General features: G+C 36.2%; 1 protein-coding gene across 3 annotated transcripts in view; it reads left to right on the top strand.

Moving 5' to 3' along the window:
• GABRB2 (gamma-aminobutyric acid type A receptor subunit beta2) overlaps nt 1-25,826 on the top strand; it is a 237,480-nt gene that overhangs the window by 146,024 nt on the left and 65,630 nt on the right. The window lies entirely within an intron of this gene.

Here is a 25,826-nt window from a genome sequence, read left to right as displayed (position 1 = left end):
ATGTTAAGATACTAAAATGATCCTATTTTTTCATGCATTTGAAATATATAAATTGTGCCATAACAAAAAATAGATGTATAGGAAAAAAGATGTCTCTAAGAATGTATTCTTTATTTCACATTTATAAAGTTAGCTTTATAGTTGTGTTAACAATTAACCTACTTCATGTCTTTATTTATCTAGCTGACCACACATTTTTCTAAGGGAGTGTTTCTTGAATTTGGAGAAACTGACCCTTATCGGAATTTTAGAACTACTCCCATAAATCATCTCCCCAGAAAAAGGCGTGAATATCCTTTAACAAATTTTTGCTTGTAACCTAAGAGCTTTTGCTAAGCCCTTGAAGGCTCCTGTGTACCCCAGGTTAAGAAACTTTATTATAATGGGAAAATTTTAACACCGACTCCATATTTGATGTTATTATATATTATTGTTGTTATGTACTATTACAATGTGTTTATTTTTATAACATTATAACATGTTGCTATATTTTGGTGTTATGTTTAGGTGACATGGTATTTGTTTCAAAATACTCTGTGGTGAGTGTTGGATATAGGTTAGCACTGCCCAATAAAACATTCTGTGATGATGGAAGTGTTCAACTGTTTTGTAGAGTTATATTGTCCAGTATGATAGTCACTTGCCACATGTGGCTGTTGGGGCCTTGAAATGTGACTGGTGTACATGAGGATCTGAACTTCTGTATGTTATTTAACTTTAATGGATTAACAAGTGCAGACATATTTTACTGGACAGTACAGTAACAGACCAACATAGGTGGAATGTCAAGTGATGACCTTAAAGTTGGGACTATGACTGTTATTGAAACTGTTATATGTTTGGAATGGTCCATAATAAGCCAGACACAGAAGGACAAGTACTGTATGATTCCGCTTATACAGGGTATCTACAATAGTTGAATAGAAGTAGAGAGTAGAACGGTGGTTGTCAGAGGCTGTGGGTTCGGGAAAATGTGGAGTTCATTTTTTTTTTTTTTTTAACGTTTATTTATTTTTGAGACAGAGAGAGACAGAGCACGAACAGGGGAGGGTCAGAGAGAGGGAGACACAGAATCTGAAACAGGCTCCAGGCTCTGAGCTGTCAGCACAGAGCCCGACGTGGGGCTCGAACTCACAGACCGCGAAATCGTGACTGGAGCCAAAGTCGGCCGCTTAACCGACTGAGCCACCCAGGCACCCCATGGAGTTCATTTTTAACAGGTAAAGTGTTTTAGTTTTGCAAGATGAATGAGTCCTAGAAATCTGCTGTGCAACATTGTGCCTATAATTAACAGCACTGTATGGTACACTGAAAACTGTCTTAAAAGGGTAGAGATGGGGCTCCTGGGTGGTTCAGTCAGTTAAGCGTCCGACTCTTGACTTCGGCTCAGGTCATGATCTCATGGTCATGGAATTTGTCCCCACCTTAGGATCCATGCTTATCATGGAGCCTGCTTGGAACTTTCTCTCTCATCTCTCTGTGCCCCTCCCTCACTTGCATACATGCTCTCTGTCTCTCTGTCTCTGTCTCTGTCTCTCTCTCTCTTTCTCTCTCTCTTTCTCTCTCTCTCTCTCTCTCTCAAAATAAATAAACATTCAAAAAAGAAAAACAAAGTAGAGATCATGTTACATAGTCCTACTACTATTAAAAAAAATAGAATTTTCTAAAATTAAACAAAAATAACAAAAATTAGAGGGAAAAACACTTGAATAGACAAATGAAGGAGAAACAATTAAGTCTGGGGCACCTGGGTGGCTCAGTCGGTTGAGCATCTGACTCTTGACTTCAATTCAGGTCATGATCCCAGGGTTGTGGGATTGAGCCCTGCTCAGGCTCTGCACTGAGTGTAGAGCCTGCTTAAGATTCTCTTTCTCTCTCTCTCTCTCTCTCTCTCTCTCTCTGCCCCTCTCCCCAGCTCATTCACTCTCACTCTCAAAGAAAGAAAGAAAGAAAGAAAGAAAGAAAGAAAGAAAGAAAGAAAGAAAAAGTCTTTAAAACCTAGTTCTTTTGATGTCCATCCAGAGTTCTCTTTGAAGGATGACAGATGTTTATTGGATTCTTGGCAGTATTTCCTCAAGAGAGGTTGCCAAGAGACTGGCACAAGGCGATGCATGGCAGGAGTGGAAGGCTCTGGGTATCCACCAAGCTGCGTGAGTGGAAGATGGAAGCTTGGTCTGTCACAGTGAAGAATAGGTCTTTATGACTAGATTTTAGGGTGAGTGTGAACAGTGATTTAGAATTAAGCCATGGAGCTTACCATTGTATAAGAGACAGAAACAACATGTGTATAAGCCAGAAGATTTAGAACCAATGAGTATGATTTAGGTCCTTGAGAGACAAGTCATGTGACAATGACTCTAGGAAGGAGTAAGAGCTGAATAAAAGGACAATATTCATTTGCCCAGCAAGGAAAGAGTGGCTGAGAATAAGCAGAAGTATTATTGATATAGAATCATTCATTCACAAGACTAAAGACTATGACCCAGATAGAGGATTGTGAGAGTTCAAAATATGATCAGTAAGCTCAATGGAGATAGATAGATTTGTGCTATGCTAGGAGATAGGGACCTTCAGTTTTATACCCCCTTAATCTGAGTGTCTAAGTCATTTTGGGAAAGTCTCTGATGAAATACTTCCCCATGCCATAACAATGTACTGTCCAGCTTTTTCAGACTAGCTACAGAAGACAGAGCTCTTCCTGAGAGTGGAGGGGATCTGAGCCAGAAGCCCTGACATTTGTTCCCATTTGCCATTTGAAGTTTCTTCTCCATCCTTCTCCCCCTTGCCTGTCCCATATTTTCTCTTCAATGCCATGGGTCAAGATTAGACAAAAGAAATACTTTTTCAAATCTCCATAGCAAGGTTTAGATTAGATTGCAGCACTTCACTCTAAGGCATAACAATATCAAAAAGCAAATGAACAGAAAGCCTAACAGGTAGCCAGACAATATATTTTATTAATAATATTAAAAGGATTAAAGTATATTAAAAGTATATTGCATATCCAGTAGTATACTCTGTGTTTATAAATATTACCTTAGTTGATCTATATGCCAGATTTATGAAATAGATATCATTCTCACTTAATAGAAAAGAAAACCAAGGTAATTTTTGGCCTAACTTGCAAAGCTAAAAAATGTCAGACTGGACTTGAATCTGAGTTTGACTACTCCAAGGCTCATACTCTTAACCACTTCAGTATATTTTCTTATTTCATGGTCAGCTTGGAGACTTCTAGTGGGTTTCACCTTACCTGCTTCCTGACCTGCCTCCAAGTGTCAGGGGCATGTGTTTTTTTGTTCTTTTTAAATCTTTTGTAAAGAACACACTGATAACTGCCTCCTCCCTTCAGAATAAAGCCCATCTTCTTCCACAGGGATGTAGCCTCATCCTAAGACCTCAACCAGTCAACCATATCTGCACATAATAAATAGATCATTCATTCAGATCACCTGTAGACTCTCCCTTTCCCTCCCTAGTCCCCTACACTGGGTACCTCTCTTGTCTTGTGTTCAGAGGAGGGCACAAGTTCACTTCATATCCATTTCTTCATCCTAATTCTTTATGAAGATGTTGTGGTAGTACTGTTGGTGGTGGTGGCTTGAATTTATTGAATACCTCATATATCCAAGGAGCTATACTTAGTTCTTGACACATTGACAGTTGTCCCAACAGTGGATCATGTGATCTCCATTTTGCAGTTATAGACACCAAGACTCTGAAAATTTAAGTGATTACCCAAGGTCACTCAACCTGGTAAATGCAAATGCTAGGACTTGAATTCAGCTTTGCCTGGTTCCAATACCTACATTTCTTTTACCGTAAAAGGTTAAAAAGGAAATAATATGTACAGGGAGGATTGAAGCTCTCCCTAAATCTGCCATTTGGGTACCAGCATTTGTCTCTCAACATCTTCTCTTGTTCTGAAGTATTGTGGTAGGACCTGTGAAGTCAGGTAAAAATCTGTTTGTTTTAGAGCCTATGGAATTTTTATATCTTTCCTCTGACTCAAACTTTTACTCACCCTTACACTCGATAAAGCCCATTTCTTATTCCCCTCATAAAATCATGAGAACAATTGATCTCATGTCACATCATGTTGTATCAATACACAGCCATTTTATTTCCACCTGACTATAGTCTTTCATTCTTGTTTCATGTGATCAGTATGTGATCACCCTCAGGTTTATAGCATTGTGTTGTCAAAAGTTTCTGCATTGCCTAAAGCTTGATTTAATTCAGCTCTAGCCACTCTGTTTTCCAATTTTCAAAAGTCAGATTCCTTTTTCACAAGAGCATTGCATGTCCTGAACAGAAAGGTTACTGACTCAGCATTGCTCTTGAAACTTTTCACAGGAGGTGAATTTCCCCCAACAGACAGTCGCAATGCAGCTCAGTTCTTAACTCCCAAAGTCAGAAGTTGTTATTTGCAAATGCAATTGGTAAAAAGCTGGTACACTTGAGTTCTAAGTAGAATCTGAATACCATTTGAGCATGTCACTAAGAAAAATAAAGGGAAAGGAATTTTTAAAGTCCAGAATTTTGATAAGCTACAGTGAAGGTGATCTGGCTTTTCATAAAACAATAAAGTTGCTTTCCATTGCCCAGGTGATAGCTTATACTCTAAATGGTAAGTTAAGTTCCTGAAGAGGTAAAATTTTGTGTAAAGTTGTTTGTTTGTTTGTTTGTTTGTTTGTTTTATAGAGTTGCAGAATAAAGCAGACCAGATTCCAATTAATAATAGACTCTATTTCAGAGAGTATGTTTGATAACGTGTGGTTATCAGAACACTGGTATCAAACTGACTTGGGATGTTTTATCTTGGTGAGCATTGAGCAATATATAGAATATGTTGTATGCAGGAAACTAGTACAACATCGTATATCAATTATGCTTCAATAATAAATAAATAAAAATAGGTTTCTAAATTCAAGCTTAATGAATCAGATTCTATAGATGTATGGCCCCAAGCAAAAAAATTTAAGGACAGAAAAGTCATTTATAAGGTAATTAAGTGAGATCAGCTCCATAGAGTTAAGGGGTATTGAGCTCTCAGTATTTCGTATCTATTACTGTAGTTATTGGCATCCTTTGCCTCTCATTTGCACCTTGCACCTTTCTTCTTTCAGGCTTCTTCCACTAATTTTTCATATTTGCTCTCTAGAAAGAATGCATTCAGCACTTCCACACTGTGGCACAAATAACTTGCAATGATTTCAAGGGTTATCCCTCCTAGGAGCAGCATATACAATCTAACATTTATTAAACCCTAAGCTTTATTTCAACCAAAGGAGGGAAATGCTAAGAGTACAATTTGAGTTGAGTCAGGGAGAGGAGATAATTGGAAGTGGTGGGCAGTGGATGCTAGAAATAATGTATGAAAATATGCTCTGTGGTCAGAGAGTGTTGACTCATCATCCAAAATACTTTAGCACCTAGAAGGCGAAAACCAATGTAATAGGAGTGGAATGAAATTTGAGAATGTGTTATTGCAATATTTTAATAGAGATAATCTTGTAGGTATATTGCTCTTTGATTGATGTATGAGTATTTTAAGTATATTTGCAGTGTTTATGAATATAAGCTTACATCTCAGGGAGAGAAAAAGGCAAATCTTTAAAACCCAGAACATTCAAACACTCAAACACACACACACACACACACACACACACACACACACACGACACAAACCCTGCAGTACTAATTATTCTGGGACCATTAAGGACATATGTTTGCAGCTCCTTATAAGTTTCACAGCATGGCCTGTGTTGCCCACCATTTTGGTTTTGCTTTTGTTTTTGTTGGTATTTAGCTTCATTGAACATGTGTATTATATTGTTTAGACAACTGTAATGGGTTTATGTTTTAAATAACTCTATCTTTCACTGAGCACCAGCTCCTGGAGACCTCACCTTTCTGTTTTACTCAATCACTATATGCGCAGCACCTACATAAAGATGACCAGGTAGGTACATGGCTCATGAAAGATTAAAAATATGTTTTAGATGTTTAAAATGACAATAATGTCATTCCTGATATAGTTTAAATCAGAAAGTGAGAGTATAGTTTACTGATGAGTAATGAGAATGAGGAGATTATATCTCTAGTATAGCTGAATGACTTTAGAAAGCCACTTCTCTAGACTTTTTTATCTTTAAAATGAGACCATTCAACTAGCTGTCCCACGACCTGTGGGAGTGGACCCCTCTACACCTTATGTTCAAAATTGTATCAAACACTCTGGCTTGAATTAAACTATGACTGATTCTGCTTAATAGTTCTTAATTTTACTTTAAATTTTAAATATGTGCTTTTCAAATGTACCACATATTATGTTAACGAGACTTACAAGTTTCTGGTATTTTATCATTAATGGCAGTACCTTTCAGAGCCATTGTAATCAATTTATATCAAGTTTTAATTTTAGCAAATAGGACTAGTTTAGGGAAATTCCTTTTACTTAGTCTCAGAAATTCTCATAACTCCTTTTCCACTTATGCTAGTAGTAAACACATCACCATGATTACTATTAGCTTAAAACCAGAAATGGTACCAGTTGGTGAAAACATGTGTTTACCCCCGGAACTATAAAAATATCACATGACCTCAATCCAAGTAAGTCTTGCCATTAACTTGTTTTAAGGGCTAGAGTCAGTTCACTGGGAATATATTTAATTATAGGTATTGTAGGAAATTAAGGTTATTGTAGAAATAATGGCTTCTTCCCTCATGAAGTTCATATTTCAGTATAATTATTAAGATCAACTACTTTTACTCTCATGTTTATTAATAACATTACTTTTATTGAACATTCACTATGTGTTACCTAGTTGCATAATTTAGCTTACTTAAGTCACATAACAACCTCCTCTTAACTGTAATTAATCCTCCATTTTACAGATGTGGAAACATAGCTTCCAAAAGATTAAATAAATTTTACTGAAGCATGAAGCTAGTAAACCCATTTTCTTAAATTGTTCTTTCACAGTTCTCAAAATTTTCAATCTCACAGAAATAGAGTAGAAAATTGAAATTGGAATCCCAACAGGGAATTTCTTTTTAACTGGTGCAAAAAGGTGCTTTTATTGTGGCACAGGGTAAGGATCCATGAGCAGAAAGAACTGCTTTTGGGATTGTGAACAGAGACTGATTATATACTCTTAGTTTCAGGGGGAGGGGTAGAGATAATGTAAGCCTCTAAGGTATTTTTGCATGTTAAAGAGTTTTGGAGCCTGGAGGTTTAGCTAGTGTCAAGATAAGGTTGCTTTTAGTCTCTAGCAAAACTTCATCATTAAGGCAGCCTTGAGTTCCTTGAATGTCATGCTCTGCACATCTAAGGTATTTATCAGTGTGCTACACATTGTAAGGAGATTTAAAGTGAGCTACCTTTCTCTTGCCTTCCTTCTCCTCATCTGTAAGCACTCATGAAATTTAGCCCCTCAAGGCCAAATGCCTGGGGATTCTCTTCCCTTTATAGGCTCCCTGGTGTGCTCCTCTGCCTTTTGCCCCTCTCTATGCCCAAGGTTCCCTCCCTCACTCCCTCCCGTGGTTGGACCCATGGAGTCTAGGTTCCCAAAGTCTTCACCTGTTCTACCCTCTCCAGTAGGGCCTCTTCTCTACAGAATATCTTCCTCATTAGTTGTGGAGTCTGTTCGGTCAGTCTTTGGGTCCCTTTCCGGACTCTTTGCTCTGAAGCAAGTAATTCCTAGTTGTATTCACAGGACAAGGTGAGTTCACAGTCCCAAGAGGGAAATCCTAACTAGATTTCCAATCTAAATAGCATTATATATGGTTGTTAAGTACTTTGTATTAAGTATAATACTCTATTTAGACAAGTTATGAGTTAAAAGATATTGTGGACTGATCTGCAAATGTATCCAGTCTTCACATAGGAAAGTAAGTGCCACTACCAAATAACTTTATTAAAAAAAGGCTTTCTGTAATTAGAAAAAAAAGTGTTGAACTTCCTGGGTTCCTAGACCACATATAACTTAGCTAAAACTAGTTATTTAATAACACGTTGAACATTTATCTTGGAACATTATGTAAATTACTTTCTACCTTAAAGTACCCTTTGCTATCAGAGGACTTGCAGTAAGAACAATTCTTGTTCCTTTCTTTGTAGGAGGCATTGACAACTCCATTTTGTTTGTCTTCTTGTTTTTTTATAGACTTCAAATAGCTAATAGAAAAATTCTTGTCAGGTAGAAAGGACTTCAACTGCATTTATTGCTGAGACTATGTTTTTCTCAGTAATGTAGGTTTAATCTCTCAGTAAGATTGATATCATATGCATTTCTTCCTCAGTAAACATTCTCTGTAAAAATGAAAAGTTTACTTCAGAGACTTAGGACTAATTCTTGAAGAGGAGCCACGATTAATATCCTTAGAGAACAAATTTGAGATATGGAGACCCTGTTCCTCTGTTGGCATTTTCCGTAATGCTTGTGGGCTACCAAGGCTTTTTCCGTATGGGTGTTCACCCACATATGCGTTTGACCCTTTAGACACTCAAAACTCGAAACATGACATTTATGCCTATATACATTTTTTAACGATTATTAACCAAAACTTCAAAGTTTGACAGTTATGACTTCCAATGAAAAAAAAGCTGTATTTTGAAGAGTTACAGTAAAATGTTAGTTTAGGTAAAGCTTGAATGTTATCATCAGCACAAGTATATTTAAATAATCTGACATAGCTTCCCTATGTTCCACCCATAGTTTTTATTCCTTTGTCTCTGTTTTTTCTTTCCTCCTTCCTCATTTATAATTTTCTCAAATTACATGAACTCTCCTTACTATACATACCAAGGCTACCTTTTTAAACATTTAAAAATGTGCAGTAAATATTTTCCGCCAATTGTTTTCTCACCACACTTATCACATGACCCATTTGCCTTGCCACCTGCAATGAAATTGACCATGATTATAGCAGCAACTAAAATTTGTTGCAGGAAATGGGGTATATAGCAGTTCATATTGTTTTTTATGAGCATTCAAAATATTGATAATAGCCTTGATATTGACATATGTTAGGGCATTTAGTTATAAATTTAAATTTAATTTACGTATCGGTTAATTCCCTATAAAATCCAACAATACTATAAATATTCTTACATAAACAGTAGATGAGACCAAAAGTTTTGGATTTCTGCAAACTCTTCTTCCAGATAACTCTTGAATATCTTCTTTTTTTCTGGTTCTAAACTACTTACAACTTAGAAAAGAGGCATTCTGTCTCATCTTTTTATGTATGGACTTGATTTCCCACAATTACCTATGTTGGACCTTATGAGCCATGACAGGTACTTACAGAGTTTAAGCTCCTCTGTATCCTAGAATTCTCTTGACATTGTGACTGGTTCAAGTGAATTATCTGCATATGTGGAAAGTTTGCTCCACCACCATCATCTCTGTTATTAGCATAAACTAAGGTTAATTAATGCTCTATTAGTTCATCACTTACATCTTAAGAAGGCTTTCCCCTCACTTTTATTTTCTACTTTTGTTGCGGAAATGTTTGAGGATATGTCTTTGTGATAACCTACAAAATGATTTTAGATGTTTAAACTTCATTAAAATTTTTGGGGGGTGTCTGGGTGGCTCAGTCAGTTAAGCATCAGACTCTTAATTTCAGCTTCAGTCATGATCTCACAGTTTCTGGCATCAGTTCCCACGTCGGGCACTGTGCTCTCAATGTGGGGCTTTCCTGGGACTGACTCGCTCTCTCTCTCTTACTCTCTCTCTGTCTCTCTCTCCCCATCTCTGTCTGCTGCCCCTCTTCCCTTCTGTTTCTCTCTCAAAATAAATAAATAAACATGTAAAAATTAAACTTAATTTTTTAAAATAACGAATGTAGGCTTACCTAAATGACTAAATCCTGTAAATTTGATGGGGGGAAAAAGATGCATATTTTTATCTGAGGAGATATTTCATCTTGACATTAAGCAGAAGCTTTAGCAAAAGATTACAGTACCCAATGATATGGTCAATGATGTAACCTTAAACAATGATTGATTCTATTTTATAATGATAAGCCAAAAATAGTAAGTTTTTTTTTTTTCTGCTTAGATAAGAATTATCATTCTAATCAATATTGGTATCATAGCTAACACTCATCAAGTATTTTTAAATGCCAAGATATTTAAGGACATTATCTTATTGAACCTTTACAATGCCCTGGTATTGTCCCTGTTTTAAATATGAGAATACTGAGATTTAAAGAATTTAAGGGGCGCCTGGGTGGCTCAGTCAGTTGAGCGTCCAACTTCAGCTCAGGTCACGATCTCACGGTTTGTGGCTCTGTGCTGACAGCGCAAAGCGTGGAACCTGCTTCAGATTCTGTGTCTCCCTCTCTCTGCCCTTCCCCTGTTCACTCTCTGTCTCTGTCTCTGTCTCTCAAAAATAAATAAACATTAAAAAAAATTTAATAAATAAAGAATTTGAGTAAAAGTTCTCCTAACTCCACAGCATGAATTGATGGGACTAATACTGGAAATCAAGTCTGTTTGACTTAAAACCCCTCACCTTTGTCCTTGCTATAATATTGTTTTTCTAAGTGCCATTTTTCCTTGTGGAATAATAGGGATGGTCATTTGTGCAAAGGCAGAATCACAAAGACAAGTTGCTATGAAGTCAGGTGGGCAATATCCGTGAGTGAAGTAGGCAGTGCAGGGCTTTATCACATGCCGTTTCTAAAGCAGGAACCACTCCAGCCTCACTTCAACTCCAGCTGATGGCTTCCAGGTGGGAACAACAAGCCCCTGTTGCTAGATTTCAAGAGAAACTAGATACGTAATTTTTATATAAAATTCTTTTTACACAGTATTTGTTTACTACAATATTTAGTCCCCTGGTCAGCAATCTCTAACCTCTCTCTTAAAGATTTAAACTTGATCTCTTCCTTCTTGGTGTTTGGAAGTCATTTGTTTGACAAATAATTATTGGATACTTACTGTGGACTAGGATTTATGCTAGTGTCTGAGAACTAGTTCAGCTTATGCATTCAAGTAGCTTCCTGAATAATGAAAGATATGAGAAGCAAATAATCAGTTTCTAAATCTCTGTGTGTTTCATACTGAACTAGATACCATAAGAGATAGTAAGACATATAAAATATGGCATTTTGTCTGCTAGGATTATTCATTGATTTATCTATTCAGAAAATCTTTTTTTTTTTTTTTTATTCCCAAGTTAGTTACCAGTGTAGTCTTGCCTTCAGGAGTAGAACCCAGTGATTCATCAATTGCATATAACACCCAGTGTTCACTGCAACAAGTGCCCTCCTTAATGCCCATCACTCACTTAACCCACCTCTTTACCACCCCCCCCCCAACCCATCAAGATGTTGGGCATCTTTTCATGTCTTTTGGCCATCTGGATGTCTTTTTTGGAAAAGTGTTCATTCATGTTTTCTGCCCATTTCTTCACTGGATTATTTGTTTTTGGGTGTTGAGTTGGGTGAGTTCTTTATAGATTTTGGATACTAATCCTTTATCCAATATCTCGTTTACAAGTATCCTCTCCCATTCCATTGGTTGCCTTTTAGTTTTGTTGGTTGTTTCCTTTGCTGTACAACTTTTTATCTTGATGATGTCCCAATAGTTTATTTTTGCTTTTATTTTTCTTGCCTCCAGAGACATGTCAAGTAAAAAGTTGCTGTGACTGAGGTTAAAGAGCTTGCTGCCTGTTTTCTTCTGTAGGATTTTGATGGTTTCCTGTCTCACATTTAGGTCCTTCATCCATTTTGAACTTATTTTTGTGTATGGTAAACAAATCTTTTAAGTGTTCACTACATGCCCAGCACTGTCCTCAGCAATGCAGATAAGTAGTTAAAAAAAATTCTTGCCTTTGAAGTGAACATATACTGAAAGGAACATATAATAAACCAACAAATATATAATGTGGGAGGTAGTAGTATGTGTCATGAAGATCATAACATGAGGTAGGGAAGTAGAGGTTATTGGAGAATCACTGTTTATTAAGTACTAATTTATATATGGTGACCATGGAAGGCTATTCCAGTGAAGTGATATTTGAGCAGAGACGTCTATTAAGTTAGGGTTTGGACCATGTGTATATTGAGTAAAGATTATCCCTAGGAGGAAAGTAAGTGCAAAGGCCCTATAGGAGCCAGTTTGAAGGCTCTTGCTGATAGTCCAGAGAAAAATTTGATAACTTGGACAGGGTAGAATTTATGAGAAATTATTAATCTTAGATGTATTTAGAAGGAAATACCAGTAGTATATACTGATGTCTGTTAAGTGAGGGAAGAAGTCAAAGATGACTTACCAATTAGAAGAATGGAGGTTTCATTTACTGAGGTAGAGACTACTGTGTGAAGAACAGGAGTGTTGTAAAAATCAAGATATCTGTTTAGAAAATGTCAAATTTGAGATGGTCTCTATACATTCAAGTTTATTTTTTTAATATAATGTATTGTCAAATTGGCTAATATACAGTGTGTAACGTGTGCTCTTGGTTTTTGGGGGTGTTGTATACATTCAAGTTTAGATGGAATGTCAAGAAGACACTTGGCTCAGAAGGGAAGAATGAACTAGAGATGGCAACATGAAAAAGGAGGTGGAAGAAAAGAGTCAAGTGAGTGACACAGACTTGAAGTACCATGGGTGTTCAGAGAATGAAGGACTTGTGATCTGAAAAATCTGCAAACTGCTTAGTAAAGAGAGGAGGACCATAGAGGAGGAGAAGCTATAGAATAAATGTAGCTTGAGGCAGCAAAACTCTGGAATGCATGGAGACTAAAGAGGAGAATAAATGAGAAAGAATCACAGTATTTGAGTATCCTAACTTCTTTGCCCAGGACAGTTCTGAAACTTTTGATACCTAGGATTTAATTTCAAAGATGGTCTATTGGAGAGAGGGAGGGTAGGGAAGGGGAGAGAAATGCCACATCATGAAAGTAGAAAGGATTAGTACATAATGGCTGATAAAATGTGTTCCACCAGTGGAACAGTGGGTGAAACGTTAATTCTTTTTTAAGTTTATTTATTTATTTTGATTTACTTAGAGAGAGAGAAAGAGAGAGAGAGAGAGAGAGAGAGAGAGAGCGCATGTACACAAGAGAGGGACAGAGAGGGAGGGAGGAAGGAATCCTAAGCAGGCTTCCCACTGCCCTGTCAGCTCAGAGCCTTACATGGGGCTCGAACTCACTAACTGTGAGATCATGACCTGAGCCAAAACCAAAGGCCAGATGTTTAACCAACTGAGCCACCCAGATGCCCAGAAATGTAGTTTTGTTTTAATGAAGTTCTCATTTAGTGTGAACTCCAAAGGAGCACAGTTCCAAAATTAATATAGGTATCAGCATTGCTAGGTATACCATTTCTACTATATTTTCCTTTATTTTATGAGGGTACTGAGGTTGATTCTCTTGAACTGTATTGTCTATTGAAAGGCTATTGTAAGTCACAGAATTGGTGGTAATCTGTGGGGAAATTTAGCCCAGAAAGGCAGAGCTTGTGTGTCTGTGACTGGTACTTGCCTTGTATATGAGGTGAGAAAGGACTGTTACTTGGGTCTTTTTTATGATAATTTACCCACAGTTATTGTACTTGGATGCCCAAGGAATATCCTTATGTAACACATATTTGCATGTGGAATTTTAATTTGCATTGGAATTTCTGAGAAAAAAAGAATCTAGGCATCCACCTAAAGAAGTGTGTTAGTTTGGAATATTGATGCGCCTGGCACTTTACAGTTTTGATTTTCCCCATAAATAAGTGTTCTAGGTTAGTGCTTTATTTCTAGACATGCCAGGGGCTGCTCATTCCCCCAATGGGACAGCCCTGTTCCAATGATTTTAATGTAGTAGAACTTAGTGCATGCTGCCATACTGAACAGGTATAGATCTCAATTCTACCACTGCCTTTGTGTATGGTCCTTTAATTGTCTCATCTGTAAAAAGGAGATCACAATACCCAATAAGAATTAACATGGATTTTAAATGAGTGAATGAATCATGCAAAAAGGTTGGGATGGTATCTGGAACAGAGTAAGCATTCAATAAATATTAACCACTTCTATAATTATGAATACTATCTAAATTTTGTTGATGGAGGGAAAGCAGGTACATGAATGTTTTCCTTATGATGGGGAGAAGTGGATGAAAAGAGGGAGCCATGAATATTATTATACTTTAGTGGATGTTAAGTTATTCTGACTCTAAAGGCACATGTAAATGAGTATGTTTCCTAGACTTAAGGACATATTTTAGAAAGGCCCCAATGTAGGGGATACAATCTCAAATACCTGTGTAAGTTAAGGAGGTAGAGAAAATAAGTGAAGATGACCATGCATACAATAAAAGGGGGTGATGGAGACTGTAGAGAACTAGAAGGGCCCATTTCCCTCTCCTCAGGAGAGGGCAAGGATATCAGCCACAGATGGTGGTGGCCATGCAAGACTCTCCAGTGCAGAAGTGCAGTCCCAGGGGGGCCACATTCTCGGATTTTTCAAGAAGAATTTCCAAATTCAGTTATGTGAAATTAAGACATAAAATGTTTGACAAGTAATTGAAAAAAACAACTTAAAACACTGAGGGTAATCTAAAACAATACATTTGCAGATCAGAGTTGATCTGTTTGTAACCTCTGGGTAAAATGGCAATAGCAAACATTCAACAGAAATAATCTAATCAATTAGCTAGTGATTGAATTCATCTCCTTACAAAATATTTTTACATACCATGTATTTGGTTCTCATTTGGGTCAAACAACACGACTTTTGGAAACCCTTCCCATCCTTAGACTCAGCATCAATATACAAAGTTACTCTCCTTCAACATCCCATTTAAAATCTGTTACCTGATCTTACCCTTGTCCTTGACTGCCACCTCTGGAATAAGGCACTGCTGCGCTAGGCTGATTGTGGTTCTATTGCACATCATCCCATCAGCGCTTTCTTTTCATAGCAATAAACCAATGGGCATTTAAAATTCTAGTCCACAGGACACATTAAAGACTATTAAGAGATTAGACTGTGCCTTGTCTTCTCTTTAGATACATGTTGTAGAAATTTAGATGCGGCCCAAACAGAGAGAGAGAGAATAGATATTGTTATTATAAGACAATTCATGTGGGCACCTGAGTGGCTCAATTGGTTGAGCGACCAGCTTTGGCTCAGGTCATTTTCTCATGGTTCGTGGGTTCGGGCCCTGCATCAGGCTCTGTGCTGACAGCTTAGAGCCTGGAGCCTGCTTTGGATTCTGTGTCTCCCTCTCTCTCTGCGCCTCCCCCACTCACATTTTCTCTCTCTCTCTCTCTCTCTCTCTCTCTCTCTCTCCTTCTCAAAAATAAATCCTAAAGGGGCACCTCCATGACTCAGTCAGTTAAGCCCCCATTTCAGCTCAGTTCATGATCTCGCAGTTTGTGAATTCAAGCCCACTTTAGGCTCTGTGCTGACAGCTCAGAGCCTGGAGCCTGCTTCGCATTCTGTGTCTCCTTCTCTCTGTCCCTCCCACATTCGTGCTCTGCCTCTATCTTTCTCAAAAATAAACATTAAAAAAATTAAATAAATCTTAAAAAAAATAAGACAATTTATGTATTTAAATAGTCATTAATTTTACCTTTTTGTTTTGTTTGTTTAACTTTGAGGTCATTCTAAAAGTGTGCTTCCAAGAAAGTTTCTGCCCAGATCATGGTTAACAAACAAATAATTGTTTAATAATAACAATATCATCTCTTTCATATTCTGGAAATTGATTCTTGTTAGAGAGAGCTATAGAGACAAGAATATGGCTTACCACACCTTTGGTACCCAGTCTGACCAGCACTCAGAGCTTAACGGAGGAAGAGGCAAGAAGTGTAGGACTACCAACCCCTGAACTATTATATAAACTGCTGCTATTAAATAAACAACAAACTGCTACATGATTTTTCTGAAAACAGGCTAGAAACATTGTTTTCTGCTCTTAGAATTCCATAACACAGTAGATGCTGACTTTCCCAAAAGCTGAGACTGGTGTTTCTTTTTCATATCAACGGCCCTTTCACCAACCTGGACATCAAGGTGGACATTTTTAATGACCATGCAGCTACTCTTCTAAGCTAGATTTTCCAGTGATTAATAAAGATGGTTGCTGTGTCTTCAGTTCAGTTTCATTGCTAGCTCCCTGGCAGAAAGATTTTTTAAGTGTGTAGACTGCTAAATCATTACTTTATTTACAAGTAGCAAAAAATTTAATTCTCTGGCTAAAAGACTCTGAGTATCTGGTCTTGCCAAAATACCAAATTGAATGCTAAAGGAGAAAAAAGGAAAGCAGATTTTTTTGGATGGTCCACAGCCGATGGGAAGTTATACAACACAATTTTCTCTGGGCAAAATGACAGATTTACAGAGCTTGGCTGCAAAATTTCTGGCACATTTTGACAAATGGGGATGGTAGATCTATTCACATTCTTCTTTCTAGATAGGCTATCCCAAGTCACGTATTCTTTTAAAATTATTTTCAACTCTGCTTCCACACAAGCTAGGTCTCTCAAAACCGAAGCTAAATTCAGATTTATCAGCACTGTGAATGATGGATTGAGCTAAGCCTACCTACTGCTTAACAAAAGGACAAGACACCAAATAACATTTGCTCTAACACTGTATTTCTCCTTTATAGCAAATCATTCATACATTCAGGCATAACAGTACATATAATCCTGTATGCAATCTGATATTTTATTTTTCCTCTTCATTTTTTACAAGGATAAAAAAAGCTTCTTCACAAGAATGGATTCCAATCCCATGCAGTACTAAAATCAGTCTCATTTTGTTTTTTCTTCTTAATTATTAGCCTTAAAGTTTTTAGCACTGCTGAGACACTATATGGAACTTTAGCCATTACTGAGTTGATAGGTAGAAACTTACTGGATGATTTTAGACATAAGTTGGCCAGCAGAAACAGCTTAATTTATTACAAAGAAAGAAATCTGAAGACACCAGTCAGAGAAACTTATTTGACATCACTAATTACCTTCTCAAGCTAGTTACACTACCATTTAGTGTAGCTACCATAAGAAATCTGCCATTTAATGTTAAACTCCGAAGAAAGACAAATAAGAAGACAAGCAAATGCACTGAAGGATATTGTTTTAAAGGTTTTAAATCAATACTAACATGGCTGAATTCTAGTTACTAAAGAATAGAACAGACTTGTAATGAAAGTTCTTATGTAGCTTGGCAAATCCATTCCCAAAGACAGAAACTTTTTCCCCCAAGTATATCAGCTCTCTGACTTCTTTTTTTCTTCCAGTAAAGAGATATAATTGACATATGACATTGTATTCATTTAAGGTATACCACATAATGATTTTATATGTAAATATACATATATATTACAAAATGATTACCATAATAATTTTAGTTAGCATCTATCATCTCACATATTTTTTTTCTTGTGATAAATGGTAAGATCCAAGAGGCACCTTTCAAGTACAAAAACTTACAGTATTGTTATCTATAGTCACCATACTGGACATTACATTCCAACTTATTCATCTTGTAACTGGAGGTTTGTACATTTTGGCTCCCTTCACCCGTTTCCCCACCCCGTAACACCCATCTATGGTAACCACCAATCTGTTCTCTGTTCCCTGAGTTCAGATTTTTTAGATGCCACATATAAGTGACATCATATAGTACTTGTCTTCTTTGCCAGTATGAGATTTTATTACATTCTCTCTCTCTCAATTTCTCTCTCTCTCAGAGATAAAGAGGCAGAGAGAAATCTCATTTTGCCCCATCATAAATTGGGTTTTTATTGCATGTTATTTCAATGATCAGTCTAAATCATTTGTTCTTTCTAGTTTAAAGGAAAAGTTCAAATCAGTCTTGTATAAATGTTCTTTATAAAAAGAGAGGTTTTCACTCATGTGTGTGAGAAATCTGAACTATATGTGCAGATTTTAATACATATTCTTATCTATACTGTTTAAAAATAGAACTGCTATTTAAAGTATTATTTTTAGAAAAAAAAAATGTTGCTCTTAAAACACCTTAACTGAGAACAATTCAGTGGTCTTTCAGCAGGAGCTGCCAATTTCCTGCAGGAAATCTATTTCACAGAATAGATTTGGGTATGCTAATATGTTCACAGCCACACAAGAGAAACTGGGAATTTTATCAGATGTTCTTAGGCAAGTTGTTCTAATAATAAAACGGAAGAAAATCTGAAAGCAGGCATCCCCAGCATTAGAAGTTACCAGCGTACACCTGCAAGCCCACCGAGACCCATCGGCATTATTTAGTTAACATTTACTATTACCGGGTTCTCTAGAAAAGAGACCTGAGGACACTTATCCAGTCATAAAAATAAAAGTTGCTCTATAGGGCTCTACATTTTACTCTCCAACACATTTCATTTTTTTAAATTTTTTAATGCTTATATATTTTGACAGAGAGAGACAGAGGGAGAGGGAGAAAGTGAGCAGGGGAGGGGCAGAGAGAGAGAGAGAGAGGGAGAAACAGAATCTGAAGCAGGCTCCAGGCTGTCAGCACAGAGCCCGACGCGGGGCTTGAAATCACAAACTGCAAGATCATGACCTAAGCCAAAGTTAGTTGCTTACCTGAGCCACCCAGGTGCCCCTCAAACACATTTCTAAACATGAAAACCTTACCACAAAAAGACATGAAATGAACAGCCGTCTCTCAATTCAGAAATTTGGAAGATATAACTAAATGCCTTACTCCACTTAATGGAGTTCTACAAGACCCCCATTAAAATGTTTCATGGCTTCTTTATCCCACCCCACAAATACTTCTCTAGTCTAATCCTTTATCCTGTCTTGTTTGGACCACTAGAGCTTCTTATACTGGCACAGAAATGTGAAATGCCTCCCCCAAAACGAGGTGGAATGTATACATAAGTCAACCAGGTGGGAAGAGTACGCAACATATACAGCAGGGAGCATCTACTAAACTTCAGAAAATTGCCAGATAGGTTTTTGTTTGTTTGATTGATTTTGTTTCATTTTTTCAAGAGAAATTAGAACTCTCCCATTTCTTAAGTGTTAGCAATAAGTAATGTCTGCAGGCCAAGCTGGACCTGAAGATCCATGGTTGGCAGCTTCTGACACTACAGTTCCCTGCTTTTAGGCTTTTCTGTTTTACATTGTTATTTCTAAAACATTGCTAGATCTTTCTAAAACCATGCGTTTCATTATACCTTGCTGTTCAAGACAATTTCCATGGCCAACAATATCAAACCAAAATTGCTCTTCCAGTGTTGAAGATCTTAAGTGTCCAGTTTTGACTTAAAAAATTATTTGAGATTTTTATTGCATTTAGGTAATTTACTTATGGGCTCTGGTGGATGGCTTTCAGGCACAATTATGACATGGAATTGAGAATTAACTTTATCAGCACTATCAATGCATCTCCTACTTTAGGCAAGAAAAAAAAATGAACTGACAGACTGGGAAGTTTGGGAGGAGTAGAAAATCTAAGACAGTTAGAAAAGTATCCATAAACTTTGAGAAATAAAAGCAGTTTGGCTACCAGAAGTATCAGTAATGGAAAAAGTTTTGGGAGATTGGAGCTGACTTTTCTCTGCAATCTGACAATTTATCCATTTAAAGTACAACTCATTTCACTTACTGTGCACAAGGCATTGTGTTATTAATGTTTTTCTATTTCACATGCATTTTCCCATTTAACATTTGTAGTAGACCTGTGAGTTGGGTAAAGTATTATGATCTCCATTTTGATTATGAGAAAGGGCTATCTAAGAGAGACTGTGGCTTATCTGAAGCCACAGGTTTGATTAGCAGTTGAATCTGGAGTGATACACCTGTTTCCACATCCTATCTAGTAAAAAAATTACTTCACCTATTCTGCAAGGGCAGATGCTTCGGTACTATAGACATGTGCTGCATTTGACATCCCATCTCCTAACCTGTAATACGCAACACCGTGGCACAGAGGTCTCTAACCAAATCACTGGCCTGTAATTGGCCATTCATTGTCACTTTAATTGACTTTCCAGCAGTTAATTCCATGAAAGTATTAGTGCTTTGTAGAAAAGTTTGCCTGCTTGTTCTCCCTTTCCAATTATTATGTTTTTTCCTTTGTACTTTGTCTTTTAATATTTTAGGTGATGGGAATATGGGGGGGAGGGTTTTTGTGTGAGAATTGGGTCATAAATTAAGCAGGATATTTGTATGAAATGAGGTCACAAAGTTAAAGCAGACTTTGGTGGGGACAGGAGAGCTTAAACGTCCCCATGCATATTAGACAGTAGATCTGGGATTTTTACCTCAAATACTCTGTGTGCAGTGAAATGAATCTCTGCTGAGTTGCCTGACTACAGATTGACTATGAAGTTTCATTCCAGATGAATCTTGAAAATTTTTCATTAAAATGCCTCCTTATCTTTGGTAGAGACATTTAATCCTGTGAAATTCTGTTGACTATTTCCTGGTGTTAATGTTTTGAAGCTAAAGTTGGTCTTTGAATGTATATGTGATTCCCACTGAACTTTGAAACTGCTGTAACATTTTCTGACACTCAAAATGATATTTCTTGGGGTGTTTTAAAGATAGGGGAAAATTAGGCTTTAAATAATGCATCTGGGAAAGACACCACCTATCATAAATGCATGTGTGCATATGAATTGTGCTGTAAGTAAGAACTGGAGAGGGGGTAGGATTGGATTAAATGCAACAAATGAACCAGAAATTCTAATGTACTAATTGGAGAGGACTGAAATAAGATGACAATCCTAGTCACTGATTTTGGAATGAAAACAAAAATTGCTAACTCATAGTATTTTAGTAAACTCAAAATACATGATTGGTTATTTTTGACATTCAATTTGAATTTTCAACAACAAAAATAATTCCTAACATTGATCAAGCTCTGTAACATATGCCAGGCCTCTTGCTGATCATTTTCATGGGGATTATCTCATTATGTCTTCACGACAGCCCCATGTCTTTGAATTCCGTTATAGCATTTTAATGTGTTTTTTATTTTTACTTATTTTTTTATTTTTTTTAACATTTATTTATTTTTGAGACAGAGAGAGAGCATGAACAGGGGAGGAGCAGAGAGAGAGGGAGACACAGAATCTGAAACAAGCTCCAGGCTCCAAGCTGTCAACACAGAGCCCGACGCGGGGCTCGAACTCACAGACCGTGAGATCATGACCTGAGCCGAAGTCAGACGCTTAACCGACCAAGCCACCCAGGCGCCCCTTTAATGTGTTTTTTAAATCGTATACAGAAAATTTCACCATGCTTACTATTTGAAATTTATAAAAATTCTACATTTTGAGGTTAAAAAAATTCAAAGAATACAGAAGTTAATACAGACTATTGATATCAAGAGATTCCCAATCAGAATCTTGAAAGAATAATAAATTAGAAAAATGTGTTTATCATTTTTATTAGATTTTTTCCCTTATAAGTGGAATATATCTTAGAGTAATATCTGAATTTCTGAAAGGGTACTTGAAACAATATTTTGGTAATCTTTGTCAACAACAAAATGGATAATGACCAATTTGTCCTGGTAACCAGGCCCTGATTTTTCTATTAAAGAATGGAGCACCATTCATTCATTCATGTATGCATACAGTCTTTCAGTTAACCATAATTGATCACTTATCATGTGCTAAGTAGGACAATGATGAATGTTATTCCTGCTCTTAAGGTACCCAGATGACTGGCATTTGAATAGAAATTTTTCTTTGGTTAAATTAGATCTCTGCTGATTTTGCTCAGATAATGTCAAATGATTGGTTCTAAATTTATAGTCTTTTGTGCACATTTACTTGAATGAGATTCAAGAATCCAAATGTGGAGAACAATCACTTGCCTATTTCATAGCTAACAGCAATGGAAACATAGAAACCCTTGGATGATGGAGAGATAATAGGTATTCTTTGGTCACTGCTTCATCAGCAACATTTTGCCTTGGAGCTGACTGTGCCAGTCATACTTTTCATTTTAGATGCAGTTTTGAAAGAGATTCCCTTTCTATAACTGTCATTTCCTTTCGAAATGGTTTATTGTATTCTCTAGAATCTAGGTTACTTTTTATAACACTGAGTCTCTGGGGAATTGGGCAGAACAAAATGCTCCCTGATATAAAAGTGCCAGCTTAGCTGGCTTTACAGAACTCATTCTAGATAAGTTGTGAACTTTTAATGCCAACTCACTGGACACGCCTGAAGTACCAACTATTTGTCAGGTGCAGGCAAAAGGCCCACCTAAGCATAGCCCCAGCTCTAAGGAGAGTCCCCAGTTGTATAACATAGTCAGATTCCAGAGACAGAAAGATTGTTCACAAATCCCACTTTGCAACAAGAATAAAAATAAAATAACATTATATTTCCTCAACATCTTCATTACACTGCTATCCCAGAGGCTCATGTGCATCTTACTTAAACAAGACTGTTCATAAGAGAAGCTCCAAAGCACAATGAATAAGAAAACACTTTGGAGATAGATAGGCAAAGGAGAATCTGGTTTTGATACTGACTAGTTGATTAGAGATTAGAGCAGATATTTTAACCTCTCTGCATTCCTAATTCTTCATCTTTAAAATTGTGATGATAATAATATTTTCTAACAGGGTTATTTAATGTGTATAAAAATCCCAATTATTAAAAATGCCTGTAGGTTGGGACACCTGGGTGGCTCAGTCGGTTAAGCGTCCGACTTCAGCTCAGGTCATGATCTCACGGTTCATGGGTTTGAGCCCTGCATCAGCCTCTGTGCTGCCAACTCAGAGCCTGGAGCCTGTTTCAGATTCTGTGTCTCCCTGTCTCTCTGCCCTTCCCCCACTTGCACTCTGTCCCCATCTCAAAAATAAACAAACTTAAAAAAAAATTCAAAGAAAAAATGCCTGTAGGTTACTTAAATACGGTGGTAGCAGCAGCAACAGGGAAGTATTAAATTAATGAGGTCATGTTATGTGTATTATGAATGATTCAGCCACATAACACTACTATATTAAAAAGTATTTCAGAAAATAAGCCAAACAGATATGAAATAATTGTCAAACAAATTGAAATATTTTGTAAAAATGCCAAACTTTATTTTCAAGTTATTCAGGAAAGGGGGAATTAATAGAGGTTAGAGCGATCAAGTCTTGCTGTAAGAAGCCATTTAATTTGGGCCTTAAAAACTTAATATGTGAGAAAAACTTGTTGAGTCTAAATTCTGCGCCCCCCCCCCAATATAAGTAGGGTATGTTTTCGAACCAGACAACACTGGGATATGAACCTTGGCTTTCTAATCCTAAATTTGTGGTCAAACGTATGCCTATTCTTTCTACTAACTCTTCTTAACAAATAGTTTCTCTTTAGCTATTTCTCTGAGCTTCTCTTAGTATCAGTAACACATCTTAACACAGTCTTAACGCATCTACATGCTTCTGGATCTGAAAAAGTATACATTTGTGGTAATTACTATAGACTTGAGGAAATCCTTGGGAGTAACAGTAGGTTGTGAAAGCATCTTCTAATGAAGAAGAAGTTTTTCTTGATCAAAACATTTTTAAAAATTACTTATTAAATTGTTCTGGGCAAGTCACTTTGGCCTATAGGATAAATGTTCTTTGTAGAATTTTAAACATTAAACAGAATGGCATTTCTAATAGATTTACTACACTTTTACTATCAAATTTGAGAATTGTATTAAAGGAAAAAACACTTAAAAATAGATTTTTTTCCTGTAGATTAAAAAAATAAGTGCCTAATTATCAGTTCCATCAGCAGGATCTAATGTACATATTTAAGGCAAAGCTGTGTCAAAAATTACGTTTCAGGGCGCCTGGGTGGCTCAGTTGATTAAGCATCAGACTGCTGATTTTGGCTAAGGTCATGATCTTGCAGTTTGTGAGTTTGAGTCCTGCATTGGGCTCTCCACTGATGGTGCAGAGCCTGCTTGGAATTCTCTCTCTGTGTCTCTTTGACCTTCTCCTGCTCTTGCCTGCACAAGCTCTCTCTCACTCTCTCAAAATAAATAAATACACATTAAATTTTTTTTTTCAAAATTATTTTTTTATTTCTCACGTTAAGGTGTTCTGTAAATGTATCTGTACGTAGAGAGGTATAACTAAATATAAAACAGGTAGATGGAGCAAATAAATTTTAAGATCCCTTTATATCCAAAATTTTGTATTTAAACGTTCATTCTATCTATAAATATTTTGGATTGTTGTCATTATTTATTTATGTATTTATTTATTCATTTAAAGTTTATTTATTTTTGAGAGAGAGAGAGAAAGAGAGAAAGAGCAAGGGAAGGGCAGAAAGAAAGGGAGACAGAGAATCCAAAGCAGGCTCTGCACTGTGAGTGTGGAGCCCAACATGGGGCTCCAACCCACGAAACCAGGAGATCATGACCTGAGCTGAAATCAAGAGTTGGACTCTTTTTTTTTTTTTTTTTGCTCATAAATTAAATTTATTTATTTATTTATTTATTTATTTATTTTAATATATGAAATTTATTGTCAAATTGGTTTCCATACAACACCCAGTGCTCATCCCAAAAGGTGCCCTCCTCAATACCCATCAGAAAAAGAGTTGGACTCTTAACCCAGTGAGCTACCCAGGTGCCCTGGAATGTTGCCATTTTTAAATTGAACATAGAGAATTTAGTGCCATTCATTTTGTTTTTATCAAGTACCTATTATGTCCCAGGCACTGTTCCAGCAATTGGGGTAATATGGTGAACAAAACAAAGAGGGAAAAAAAACAGATACTATGTCATATGAAGTCTCCCTATTTGGTTATCACAATGTACAGCTTATTTTACTTTAGCACATAAGTTTGAGGAAAACCTTACAGAGAATTAAAAATAAAATTATTATCAACAATTCAAGTATGTATATATATATATATATATATATGTATATATACATGTATTTTTCTATGTTGATTTATATATATATATATATGCATATAATCACATTTTTTGTATTTCCCACTCAGTATTCCTACATGAAAATTAAAGTTGTATGTATTATAATTAATGGAATTGGATAAATGTTATCCCATGTTACACACTGACAGAATGAATGTTTAATGCATTATATATATTTTTAAATATCTGATTTTATCTCCTGAATAAAATGTGAAGCAGGTAAGTTTTACTAAAATAGTATAATATTACTCCTCTTCAACTTACTAAGACAAAAAACAAAACAAAACAAGCCATAGACTGTTTACAAATAAGGCAAGATGTGTTTCCAGAACTTAGCTGTTTTGTAAATAAAGTTTGTTGCTTTCCATATAAAGGAAGAGAAATTAATTAATAGTTCAAAACGCCATATGCTACAGAAAGAGTACATGATTCAGTTGTAACACAAAATATAAGGACTATTTTTAAAACATAAGTGAATACTATTGTTATACCTAACAATTTACAGTAATTTCTTAATATCAAAAATTCAGCATTCAAATATATTTATCTCTTTTTTTAAAACAATTTATTCAAATCTAGATCCAAATGAGGGCCATATGATTTTAATTATTTCAGTCTCTTAACTAAGTTTTAATCTGTAATTTCTTGCCACCTTGTCTTTTTTTTTTTTCTTATAATCTTTATTGAAAAAAACAATCACATTTTCCTTCAGAGTTTTCCTATAGTTTAAAAGATTGCTGATTACATTATTGTGGTATCTTAACATGTTCTTATCTATTGTCTTTTTTTTTTCTATTTTCCATAGTTTGTATGTTTTAATTCAATGTAAGGCTTAATCAAATTCAGTTTATTGTTTTTTGGGCAAAATACTTCATAGTGAAAATTGTCTTTGTATCAGGAAATATATAACATTTGATCAACTGTCTTTGTGATGTTAGCAGCCTAA

Source organism: Panthera onca, chromosome A1, assembly GCF_046562875.1.
Source record: "Panthera onca isolate mPanOnc1 chromosome A1, mPanOnc1 haplotype 2, whole genome shotgun sequence".
In the NCBI taxonomy this organism is placed as follows: domain Eukaryota; kingdom Metazoa; phylum Chordata; class Mammalia; order Carnivora; family Felidae; genus Panthera; species Panthera onca.
This window is presented reverse-complemented; position numbering and strand designations above follow the sequence as displayed.